We start from the raw sequence: 13,857 nt of genomic DNA, 5'->3' as shown, positions 1-13,857 counted from the left end.
ATTTCCCCACATTTTTTGTAGAGTCAGTGCCAGTGAAAGCAGAACTTGTAGCAAAGATAGTGCAGAGTAGGAAGCAATTATTAGTGTGTGTGGTGGATTATGTCACTCTCAGAAGTGCTACCTTCTGCAGGTGATGCCGCAGCATGGTGGGGTTGTATACCCATTGGACAAGCAGGCATTTGGAGAGATGCTTTGACTGTGATCCCTCTCTAACGTGTGGTTATGTTCATAAAAGTGACTGTCAAATGGCACATGCTTACTCCACATCTGCTCCACATGTGTCTTCAACTCATGGCGTTTTACATTACGGCCAAAGCCAAGTTTCACTGTTGTTAGGCCTGTAGAGGCAAAACAGCTGCAGGAGAGTGGCCCTGATTTTGTTCTGCCTCATGCATTGCTTGCAAATTGTCAGCTGAATTCCAACAGCAGACTCCTCCTATTTCACCATGAGTAATAAGGAGTCAGAAAGTACAGCTTACTTTGCAGATCTCAGGGTGAGATTGCAGAGCAGACAATTAGAAAAAAACATCTTTAATTTATATACGCTTTACATAGAAGTTACTGAGAGAATTTGGGTACAATCTTACAAACCTGGACTCACATGAGCAAGTCTCTACTGAGATGAGCTACTCCGCTGAGTAAAAAACTTAGGGGAATGGAGGTTTTTGCAGTATGGGGCAAAATATGGAACCCCTTTGTCATTATCAGAGCATATTCACTCATCAATGCCCTTTAGCAAGTTATTCTGAACCACATTACTTGCTCAAAAAGTGTCAGCATGTCAAAAACACCATATGCATGCTGATTTTTGGCCTACGTAGCTCTTTCTTTGTACATAGGTAACAAATCCAAAGGAGAATCCCATTACAAGGATTGTTTTTTTCATAGGCAAACCCCATAACAACTTAGGATCTGATCCAACTCCCGCACGTGTCAGTGTCTCTCTCTTGGAGCTAGATCAGGACCTTACTTATGTAAATAAGCTGCCCCACACACACGCCCGGAAAGCAGAGTCATCTTTGTATACCTCATTAACTAGTTCAATTCCAATAGTCTATTTTGCACAATAAAATGGTGCCAAAGTTCTAGCATTGTTTTCTTGCCACCAAGATATACCTCATCTTCTGACTCAGTATGAACTTACAAATAAGATTGTAAATTTGTAGGAAACACAAAAAAACCCTGTCCAATCGTTTATAAAATGTAATTGCTTCTATTTTTATACATACGTGCTGTGCACAACCATTTAATGTATTCGTAAAATAAATTCTTTTGATACATTTCTTGTGTTTTGACTCCCTATTAAACTGCTTTGTGCTTATTTCAGAACTGCTGTATTCAGAAGAAATGATGTCTGCTGCTGCTTTTTATTCACGGCTGCAGTCAGAGGCCGTGTCAGCAGAGTTAAGGCAGAGCTGTGGGCTTCTGTATGGTTCATGTGTCCTCTCTGGGGCAGCCAAGAGCAAATTCTACTTAGCAGCTGAGAAATTGGAAGGTTTGGGGGAACAGTAGGAGTCTGGTCAAAGTAGATCCACTGAAATCTTTGGCTTCAGGGCTCTTTATCTGGGGAAATTCTAGTATGATTCTTCTGTCATTAATGTTCTTAAACGTATAATTTCAAACAAGCATTAGTTTATTGCTTAATAGGAATGGCCCACACCCCACAGCTACTTTACACACAATTAAGTTAATTGGGAAGGCATTTTTTAAAAATGGTCACTTCTAAAGATTTTGAGTTGCAGACTTTAGCTAAGTCTAGCACTTAGTCACCTCAGCCTGTTACCTCTTCAGTCCTTACAAATAAACAGTTACTCCAGGTGAGCATTGGCATAGGAGACCTCCAAGGAAAATCCAATGTGCTACAGGCCACGGTGGCTGGGATTTGGGGGCTTTGGATGCCTAACTCTTACAGGCGCTTTTGAAAACCCCTCCCCATCTCAATTATTTGGTAAGCAATGCCTATTTTCCTGAATCAGTACTGAACCAGTCCTTAAATTAGGTGGGTCAGACATCTCTCCCCCACAGTTTCAAACTCCTGCCAATTGGGGAAATAACGTAAAAAAAATCCATTAAAAAAGGTTGGTGGGATGGGAACAGTCACTCTTTTCTGTTTAATCACTCTATTGAACTCTAATACCCAAGATGGTATTTCAGAGCCAACGTAAATCCAAAACTGACTACTTGTGGTTATTCAAGAGGAGAAGTGTTAATCCCATTGTCCTGGCCGGATGCCAAACTGTGCAATTACAGTCTGCCTAGCTAAATTTCCCCTGCAGTTCTGGCTGGGGACTCTTCATTTCTGATTCTAAAACATCCTGTATTGGAGCTGTGCGGAGATGCCACGTTCCACCCTAGAGCTGACTGCCCTTCCTTGGTGGATGAAGTGGTTCTTCTATATGCCGCAAAGAGTTTACGTATAGTGCTAAGAGCCAGTTAGGCCAGGTAATGGTGGGATGGGCGGAGGGACACAGCCCCACTCTTGGTGGCTGGAAACACTGGGCCAGATTCCCAACAGCTGTAAATCAACTTGAAGTCAATGGAAATACAAGAATTTACATCTGCTGAGGATTTGATCCATTATCCCTGTGGAGGCCAGGAACTGACATGCTGGGGAAAGTGTGCTCGCCACCAGCCTTGCTGTACCTTGGAAAAGGTGCAGCTGGCGCTCCCTGATGCAAGCTGCTACCAGTGGGAATATAGCCAGGGCCAGACCCTGCCGAGACACCCCTGTGATAGAGCGTGAGTAACCTAAAGCTGACTTAAGCAACAGAGAGTCCTGTGGCACCTTTAAGACTAACAGATGTATTGGAGCATAAGCTTTCGTGGGTGAATGCCCACTTGGTCGGATTACATGCATCCGTGGGCATTCACCCACGAAAGCTTATGCTCCAATACATCTATTAGTCTTAAAGGTGCCACAGGACTCTCTGTTGCTTTTTACAGATCCAGACTAACATGGCTATCCCTCTACTAAAGCTGACTTACTGCTCTAGGCACTTGGTAGGAGTCCTCACTTGAGCCAAAGGGCTGAGGTAATTGATTAAGAACCAGGGGATTATCCAATCAAGAAGGAGATTCCGCTTGGCAGCTGAGGATGCTTAAGAGAGAGGCAGGGGAAAGGCTGGCAGGAAGGGCAAAGCAGCCCCAGATCTCGGAAAGGTGAGAACTCTTTTCCCTGCTCTCCACTGTGCCTTGGTAGCAGGTAGAGGCTTGGGGTAAAGCCTTATGCTGTGGTGAAACACTTGTAAAACACATTGTAAATAAAGCATGAGGTGGTGAACTTGCCACTAGTGTACATGAGGGCTGTTTGCAGCAAGGAATCCAGGGAAGGAAACCCCGCCCTGTGACCCCACCCACCCCGGAGCATGGATTGTTGCAGTACTCCCCGTGCCCTGCCGGTGAGCACTCGGTGGGAAGAAGAGCCTGAAAGGATCCTTGGGGATGAAAGGTGCTAAATAAACACCAGATTGTTGTCACGGGCAGGGAAAAATCTTAGCTGAACTTTGCATCTGCTCAGTTTAAAGTCCTCCTCCTCCTCCAAATACCAGTTCGAAACAAGACATTTCAATTTCCACGAGTTCCTGCACCCTGGTAACCCTATATGCCCCCGCCAGCAGCCTCAGCAATTTGACTCAAGTTCTTGCTTCAGAAATGCTCTTCTGCTCACCTCCTTTGGCTCTTTCCCAGCCCTGCAAAGCTGTGGGAAATTTGCTGGGGAAGGGGAGACGTTCATATGCCCAGTAGAACTGGCAAGTAAAATTGAATTAAAAAATAAAATCGAATAGCCTAAACACTGCACCATTCCTGGTTTCCTTCACTCATTCTCTCCCTTTGCCTTATCTCTCTCCCTCCTGCCTTCTCTAATTTCCAGCCTTTTTTCTTTTATTGAAGTTTCTCCTTTAAAAGTTCCCCTGCCTGCACCTGGAGCCGAGTATCCCAGGTAAGTCTTTTCTGCCTTCCCCACCTCCGTCATGCGGCCCTCAGCATTCCGTGGCAGAGACCCATAATCCATCAGTTACTCAGTCTCTGGCTTCTTTGATATCCTGCCATCCTTATGCGGCAGCAGGTGGCATTCTCATTAGCTATTTATTTTTGTGTTCCCACATGTCCCATGATGCTACTGAATTACATGATGAGCCTCCACTTTTAGCGCCTGGCTTATACATAGGGTTCTCCTTTGGGATTTCTGCACCATGTAGCAATTGGCTACGTTCATGGACCTTCTATATCTCAGATTTCATCTTTGGGGCATACAATTGGATTTTCCTTCTCTTGGTACACAAAATGAAGATCTGGAGAGTACCCCATGGCCAACTGATGGAAGTGGGATCTGCAAATTAGACTGACAGTTTCCCTTTTTATTCCTTTTAAACCTAAACCCTGGCATTTTTAGAGACCTGTACCAATGCACCACACTGACCCCAGGACTGTGCCATTCCGTGCTCACCACCTCTCCTCTGATTGAGCATACTCTAGTCCCCAGAATTTGGGCTGCTTTCATGATGGCGAAACTGGGGTCTGGTCCAAGCTCTATGTATAGGTGCCGACTCAGTGGGTGCTCCGGGGCTGGAGCACCCACGGGAAAAATTGGTGGGTGCTCTGCACCCACAGGCAGCTCCCTGCCTCGCCCCAGCCCACCTCCGCCTCCTCCCGAGTGTGCCACGTCCCGCTTTTCCCCGCTAGCTCCCAGCGCTTGCGCCGCAAAACAGCTGTTTCACGTGGCTGGGAGGGAGGGGGGAGGAGGGGAAACGCGGCGTGCTCAGGGAAGAGGCGGGGCCGGGGCGGGGATTTGGGGAAGGGGTCCAATAGGGGCAGGGTGGGGGCGGAGTTGGGGCGGGGACTTTGGGGAAGGGGTTGGAATGGGGGTGGAGCAGGGAAAGGGTGGAGTCGGGGCGGGCGGGGAGGTGCGAGCCCCCACCAGCGCCGGGGAAAGTTGCTGCCTATGGCTCTATGGCATGTTATAGTGCACACAACTGCCTGGGATGGAGGTAGAGGTGGTACACATGGACCCACGAACAGAGACTCATAATGGTGGCATTGGGAACCTGGAGTCCCGCTCACAAAGATCTCTAGTACCATTAGCCGGGGGACCTCTGGCTCAGACAATAGAACCAAGCCAATGCTGTGCTGATACAGACTGGAGAAGAACGCCACACTGAATATCAAATAATTGTTAAGATGCACAAGGCCCCTTTGTAGGGTCAAAACAAGAACAATCTCACTGTGCATCGGTGTAAAATCTACATACCTACACAGCTGGTTAAGCTAACCACATGCACAGTGATATTAGGAAGCCAGATCACTTCACTCACCGCATAGAGAAATCATTTAAAAAATGGAGTAATTCTCTCACAGTGCTGAAGATGTTTGTAACTAGACTGGAAACAGCACTGATGAATATGCAATAGGGAACAAGCCTGCATTAGCAAAGGGACTAGTTGCAGAAAGGCCTGGGGGCCCCAGTCCTGGACCAGGACCCCACTGTGCTAGGTGCTGTACAAACAGAACAAAAAGACAGTTCCTGCCCCAAAGAGCTTCGAATCTAGTACACCTCTACCCCAATATAATGCTGTCCTCAGGAGCCAAAAAATCTTACCGCGTTATAGGTGAAACCGCGTTATATTGGACTTGCTTTGATCCGCTGGAGTGCACAGCCCCGTCCAGCCGGAGCACTGCTTTACCGCATTATATCCGAATTCGTGTTATATCGGGGTAGAGGTGTATAAGACAAGAGACAACAGGTGGATGCATGCAGACCGACGGGGGAGTACAAGGAAACAATGAGACAATACTGATCAGCATGACAGGCAGTGTTTCTGTGAAATACGGATAGTGTCCAAAAAGGCCTTAGGCTGGATTTTTGGACTGACATTCATGTGTTTCTCACTTGGCTGTACATTTAGAAAAAGCAGAAGAGGTGAACAATGTTTGGCGCTGCGGACTGGGAGCCAGGATTTCTGAGTTTACAACTGACTCACTATCTGGCCTTGGAGAAATCACTTTAGCCTATCTGTAAAACAACTTCTCTGATTAAAATCCTCTCTAAGTTTATACGAAGATCAGAGGAAAGGCTTAGGTTTTGTCAAGTTGCCAGTGTCCCTCCTCCCCCCACAGCTAAAACATTTGTGCAGTGATGCATTAGTTTTTGACTCTTTTGAAAAATGTCCTGTCACTATGTCTGAGTCTCATAATTCAAAAATTACCTGTCCAATTAACAGTAACTTCAACGAGTGTTCTCTGGGCAGGGGTTGAGGAGAAATTTTCTATGAAAAGAAAAAACTTTTTCCTTCCAAAAGTTAGGGCGTGGATGTTTCCAAAATTGGGTTTATAATGGAAACTCTTAAAACCTTAACTATCGAGTCTCTCTCATGAATCCTTTTTTTTTTAAACTCATTCTCTTCTGCAGTGACAATAGGAATTTGAAATATCACTCTCAGAATCACTAAGGAAGCTGGCAATGTCGGAGAAGACTTCCTCCACTGCCTGTTGCTATTGTAGAAAGATTGAATGACGACTGTCTGAACACGTTGCTGGTGTCTAGAAACTGTTAAAGGGAAAAGGATACAGGCAGCTGACGCACTGGAGTGAAACACCCTGTTTCCGCCACCTCGGCCCCCCAGTCTCATATTGAAATGTCCATTAGACACTTGGGTAGAGCCTAGCTACAAGGTCACTGAAGTCTAACCTGAAACATTTTTAATAAAACACTTTGCATAAATATATATCATCTTTCATCCCAGGAGATCAAAGCACATTATGATTAATTAGGTAAGCTTCACACTACCCAAGGGCTTCCTGATGCCAACTGGCAGAGGGGCATAAGGGTTACAGAGATCCCTGGGTCTGGTATTTATATTTTAGTTCATCAAAGAGTGTCATGTAACGTGTCTACTGAAAGCCTGTGTCACACTGGTCATCATAATCCTTGTGAAAGGTGTGTGTGGATAATAGGTAAGGAGATGTAACTTACAGATATCTAGGTATAGGAAATAATGTTCCTGAGGCCTTGTGGTTAAAGGCAGGTCACCCAGAGGTAGCGTGCCCTAACCTGACAGGAGATGGGAGACACTTATCTCCCTGGTTGACCACTGTGTCCATCTGCACACTGAGTCAGATTCTACTGAAGAGATTGTGAGGACTCCAGAAGGAAAATTAACAGGAAGAGGGGAACAGCTGGGGGGCAGTGAGGAGACGCTGTTTTAGAGGCGAAGAACAAAGGACTAGGCTGGTATATCCAGGGATGCAGAAAGATGCCCTGGTATCCCTCATCAGGGGAGGCGAGCTGCCATGGGGCGTGGGCTTGTGAAAGAAGGGGCTCAGCCATTCTGGTTGAAAAATGCTGTAAGAAGGGCATTTTATTTTATTTGATGGTTAAATAGATGTATACTTACCGGTACTTTCTCTAAGTATATGTAAGTGCCATGTGTTAAGTGGAGCTGCATTCTAAAGCATAACTAGATAAGCTGCGGTAAACTAGTCCTTTGGGAACAGTGGGCCTGGTAACGCTGAAAAGGGGCTGGGCACCACAGGAGGATGCTCAGAGGACTTGGAGCATGCCTCTTGCTATGCTGCATGAGGGACAGCAGAGCCTGCACGGGCTGAGAGGGAAGGACTTGCGTTGCCGTGGCTGGCAGTGTCAAGGAACTGACTCCTGGCAGGTACGGACAAGGTTCCCTCATGCTAAAGGCAGGTGGTAGCGAGATGCCTCCCAATGCTGCGTACCCATGGGAAGCATCACAATACCCCTGCAATGTAGGTATTATCATACACATTTCACAAATGGAGAAACTGAGGCTCAGAAAAGTAAAATGACTTGCCCCCAGCCACAAAACAGACTCAGTGGCAAAGTCAGAAATAAAGCCCAGGAATCCTGGCTTCCAGCCCCCTTTCTAATACTCAGATAAATGCAAAAGGACCGGAGCCAATAGAGAAAAAGTCATGCTTTTCATAGCTACAGTCATGATTTAGAAAAGCACTCAACTGTGCTTAAAGTTATGCACATTCTTAAGTCCATTGCCAGTGATAAACTTGCCAGACAAAGTTGAAATATCACCTGGGTTCAAAGGGAGGGTGCCTTAATGTTAAAGAAATTAATCCCTGGTGAGTGTCAAGCTCCCCTCTTTAGTTCATATCTCCCTCATCTTATACCTTTCTTTCTTCAGGATGCATCCCACTTTCGGGTCCTGTTAGGTTGAGAGAGATGAGGTGGTCGCTCCAAACCCAATCCTGAGAACCGCTAACTCCCACATACTGTAAGAGTTGGGGGTTCTCAGCATCAGGCCACTTTTTAATCCCTTTTCACCTGTTGCTTCACACTCCAAGAAAGAGCCAGAAATCAAGCTTTCAACCCTCCTTCACCTGAGTAATTCCTTACCCACGCAGAGCATCCAGGTGTGTCCATGGTGTACACAGGTGAGTAAGGGTTGCAGAATTTGGCCTGAAGTTCCTGACATTGTGTGAGGATTTGCACTGAATTTTATGAATATTACTTTTATATCTCAGACTCTGATAATTGTTTTAGCAGAATTTGGTGGGGGTGGAATGTGCAGGTAGGTTTGCATTTTTTAAAAAGACAGCATCAGTCCAGCAGCTCACAAACTACCCTGACAAACCAGGATTTGATCATGTGACCCTACAACAAACAGGTAGGCCCCGTAGCGTGCTGTAAATAGAGTAGCAATTTGAAATGTTTACATACAGTGGTTGATCTGTTGCTCCATATTGTACTCTCAAAGCAGATATGCCCTCCACATAAAGTTACATTGAAATGAGAGAAACTGGGTCTACATGAAGATTATTTTGCTAAAACATCCCACCATTCCTACCACCAGGGCAGATCTGTGGTATTTTGAGTAGAGCTGGTCAAAAAGTTTCCCATCAAAGCTGGTTTTCTTCAGAAAATGGGATTTTCGACTAAACTACATTTTTGTGAAAAGAGCAGGCTTCCCATGGAAAATTTCAATTTTTCAATAAAAAACTAAACACCCAAAACCAAAAAAAGGTTTTGGCTGAGAACCTAAATAACTCAGCTGCAAACTGAAAGGTTTAGTTTTGGAAGTGTTGCTGCAGGGCTCACGGGTGTTGTAGTCCTGGTGCCTTGTGCTCCCATTCTCCTCTGTGAGCCAGGCTCCATATTGGAATTCAACTTCTTAATGCACTGCAGCCATGTGACTACCATGATGCACCACCTCCCGTCACTGAGAGGGGAGACAGTGGTGCATCATAGGCAATGTAGTCCACCCAGCCAAGGGAGAAGAATGGACATGAGGCACCCAACCTACAGCTCCCATGAGGTAACATGATGATTTGTAATATTTTCCTTCTTAGCAAAAAGAAACCTTCTTGCTGAAAACTTGAAATTTTCTGCTGAAGAAAACTCCATTTTCTAAACCAGTTCTAGTTCTGAGCACCATATAGACTAACCCCATTTCACAGCAGGTCTCCCTGACATGGTGGTTAAAAGGTTGGCAACCACTGGCATCTTGTGTTCACCAATACTCCCATCATGGGTGAAACTTAACCAGAGACAAGAATGAAAAATTTCTGGACAAATAATCCTAACGTAGATAAGGCCAGTAAGAGAGATTTAGGCCCCAATTCCACAGAGACTTATGCATGTGCATAAAATTATACACATGAGCAGTCCAACTGAACCTGGTGAGACAGCTCATGTGCATAATGTTAAGCACATGTGTAAGTCTTTGTAGGATCAGGTCCTTTGATACTAGAATGATAGACACCATGACCAGGATTTTAAAAAAATTGATATCAGAAAGTTGGGCTACCAAGTCTACTTAGGCATCTAGGTAAATGACTTGATTTTCAAAAGAAAACATTAAAAGACATAATATGTAAATTATTATTGCAGTTACATACAACTATTATTTTATATACCTTTTCCATCCATTGGATTGTAAGCTGTGGGGTTTAGACAGCCTGTTTTCAGTATAACACGTCAGAGTTCATAATTGTTATTTTTATTATAGCTAGAATTTCTGTATAGAACAAGGCTAATTACTGTGCTCCCTTTATTGCTATTATCATTGCCCTCTGGTGGTTATTTTGTTATTTAACAACTAGATGTCAGAGATTTAAAATGTCTTCCGTGTTATTGACTTGGAAAGAAAGGGAAAAGGAAGCTGCGGGGAAGGGCTGGGAAGGACAGGATGTCTAAGGAGATAATGTCAGAGGGGAGATGATTATAGGAAGTGTTTTGACCCTGTACAGAAAGGGACTCTGTTTTACAGTAAAGATAGCTGAAGCAATCTCCAACCCATTAGTGATTATCTTTGAGAATGATAAATTCACATCAAAATATATACAAAGAAATTATATATTCCACTCAAAGAGAAAAGGGAGGGCCTGAAAAATGATAGACCAGTCGGTTTAACTTCGCTACCTAGAAAAATACTGGAACAAATTAAACAGTTTGTTCAAACCTAGAGGATAAGGTGATGAGTAATAGTCAACATGGATTCCCCCCCCCCCCCGAACCAATCATGTCAATCAATCTTGTTTTCTTCTTTGACAGCCCAGGAGCACCATTTCAGATTTTGGTAGGGGGAGGAGAGGTCAACTTTAACTGTGATTCCAAGGGCACTTAGGCACCTGAAAACTCTAGGGTGTTTTGCTTTGTTTTTGTCTGCAGATAACTTAGAAATTAGCTGATGGGAGCACTGTATCTAATTCCTATATAAAGCAAGAAAAATAAATATTAGACCCCTCAGCTCTAATGCTAACATGTTCTGACATTTTGCGGCAAGATATTTAAGGGACACTGATTAGGTTAAAAAATGTAATTTATATTCTTACTCTTTTACTAACTCTTAAGTACAACAATTGTGGAAAAATCTATATTACTTTCTATCATTTAAGCTACTTAATTTTTGCAGTTCACCGAGCTTGGAATAGATCATTCAACTTTTGGATACATCCTACTAGGGCAAGGACCCGTGAGTTTATATTGCAGCTGCCTGGAGTTCTAGTGGTGTTACCCTATTACAAATAATAATAATTAATAATAGACTAGAAACTGACTTTAAACAGGAGTGAAACTGACACTTTCAAGTCACTTTTCACTTCTGTTTAAAAGCTAGTTACTTTCAAGAAGGCTCTTAAACACAACACTACAGTGATTGGGTTGCAGTTCTCACAGGAGAATATTTAAAACTAAACACCAAGAAAATTCCACATCTTAAATCTGAGAAAAAAAATGGAGTCTTCTGAGGTATATCAGGGCCATGGCAGGCAGGAAAGGAAAATAAACAGGTACAGGAAGTCAGGGCAGCTCTTGCTCTTGAAAAAAAGTTGGAGGGTCCAATCTTCCAATCCTTAATCCAGAAAACTTTTATTGCCATCAGAACCTCCACTCATAGATATTAACATGTGCTCAATAACTATACACGTCATACTCAAATATCTGAGCCATCTTATCCAGGGCTACACATCTTATACACATTGGCTCAGGGACTACATTTTCTGTCATATTCTGAGCAGTGTTGAGCACACAGATGGTGCCCAGTGAATAATACAAATCACGACAATAATCATCAACTTTATGGACTCGGTGGATGCAATTTCTGTTCTTTGTTCTTGAATTTGCTTTAATACAGCTAAAACCCTAAGAATGAGGCATAAACACATCTGATACTTATATGACACTTTCTCATTCCTTAGTTTTCTCGAACTCAGAACAAAAAAATGACAAAAGTGAAAGGTTTTCAGTTAAAATGTAAAATTGCACACCAGCCATTGCTTTACAACCCAGCCTGGGGCAGAACCTGCCACCCCTTGGGGTTAAATGATCTCTTCTCATCTAACTCTCATTCTCTCTCTTTCTTCATCCTTCCTGACCTCTGTGCTGCTTTTCATGCTGTCAACCACGACATCCTTCCCAATCACTTCAGACTCTTTGCTGGAGTCTCAGAGAACTGGCCTTCTTGGTTTTGCTCCCATCTAGCAGAACCCTCTTTTTTTGCAGCATGCAGCAGAGAGAAATGCTGATTCAGTGGATAGGGAGCTAGCCCTGAGACCCCTGGGTTCATTTCCCTACTTTCCCCCTGGACTTCCTGTATGATCTCAGACCAGTGCCTTAGGGACAGAGTTTGAAAGGATTTTAGCCACCCAAAGATGCACCTAGATGCTTTTGAAAATCCCACTAGGTGCCTAAATACCTTTGAAAATCTGTTCTTTAGTCTCTCTGTGCCTCAGTGCCCCATCTATACAATGGGGATAACAGCACTACTCTACCTCACCAAGGGGCTGTGAGGAGAAATAAGTTAGACATTGCAAGGTGCTCAGATACTACGGTGATGGGGCCACATAAGTACCACAGGTAGTGTGGGAACTTCTCTATACCACTGCTATCCCTTGTCCTGGTTTTGGCCCCTTCTTTTCACCTACCCCCCTCACATCTCCCTCTTTTCTGAATGTAACCTTGGCTGTATTTTTTCTATGCTGATAACACTTCTCATCCCCTCAGGTATCTCCAACACCTGCATGCAGCGGGATTCCTGTTTTACAGATCTTTCAGGCTCATCTAACATACAGATCCTTAATTTAAAATTAAATTAATTGCCAGCCCTTTCTTATCTTAATCACCCTGCTTCTGTTTATAAACAAAATACTGACTCCCTTCCCTGGGACGCAAGCCAGGAGCAGCTCCGCTCCTCTGCAGAACTCATGTTCTGCACTCGGGCTGTACTGCAGTTAAGAGTTCCACCTGGGAATAGGACATGTGCCACCAGCAGAGCTCCAGTATGAAACTCAGGGCAGGTAGCAGCAGATGCCCCCCCTCCCTAAATGGGGCCCCAAATCAGCTTAATGGACAGCAGGGAAGCTGTAGATATGATATATCTTGGTTTTAGTAAGGCTTTTGATACCATTCCCCATGACAGTCTCATAAACAAACTAGGGAAATGTGGTCTAGCTAAAATGACCATAAGAGAAGTGCAAAACTGGTTTAAAAAAAGACATACTCTGAGAATAGTTATCAATGGTTAGCTGTCACATTGGGAGGACATATCAAGTGGGGGTTCCACAGAGGTCTGTCCTGGCTCTGACACTAGCCAATATTTTCATAAATGACTTGGATGATGGAGTAGAGAATACACTTATAAAATTTGCAGATGGAACCAAGCTGGGAGGGGTTGCAAGCACTTTGGAGGATAGGATTAGAATTCAAAATGACCGTAATGAATTGGAGAATTGGTCTGAAATCAACAAGATGAAATTCATTAGAGATAAGTGCAAAGTACTACACTTTGGAAGGAAAAAAAATCAAATGCACAACTACAAAATGGTGAATAACTGGGGAGGCAGTAATACTACAGAAAAGGATCAGAGGTTATAATGGATCACAAATTGAACATGAGTCAACAATGTGATGCTGTTTGAAAAAGGTAAATGTAATCATGGGGTGTATTAGTAGAAGAGGTGTTGTATGAAAGGGTATATCCATGCAGGAAAAAACCAAAAACCCATTGCAGCAAGTCTCAGAGCAGAGGTCAGCTGACTCAGGCTTGTGATAAAAATAGCAATATAGACATTCCTGCTCGGGTTGGAGCCTAAACTCTAAGATCTTCCCCACTCGCCAGGTTTCAGAGCCTGGGCAGGAATGTCTACACTGCTATTTTTAGACCCTTACCTTGAGGCCGAGTCAATTGACCCTGTCATAACTATAAAGGGAAGGGTAACAGCTCTCCTGTGTACAGTACTATAAAATCCCTCCTGGCCAGAGACTCCAAAATCCTTTTCCCTGTAAAGGGTTAAGAAGCTCAGGTAACCTGGCTGACACCTGACCCAAAGGACCAATAACGGGACAAGATACTTTCAAATCTTGGTGGGGGGAAGGCTTTT

The sequence above is a fragment of the Malaclemys terrapin genome, chromosome 1, assembly GCF_027887155.1.
Source record: "Malaclemys terrapin pileata isolate rMalTer1 chromosome 1, rMalTer1.hap1, whole genome shotgun sequence".
NCBI lineage: Eukaryota > Metazoa > Chordata > Testudines > Emydidae > Malaclemys > Malaclemys terrapin.
The sequence above is the reverse complement of the archived record's forward strand: the minus strand, read 5'-3'. Positions refer to the sequence as shown.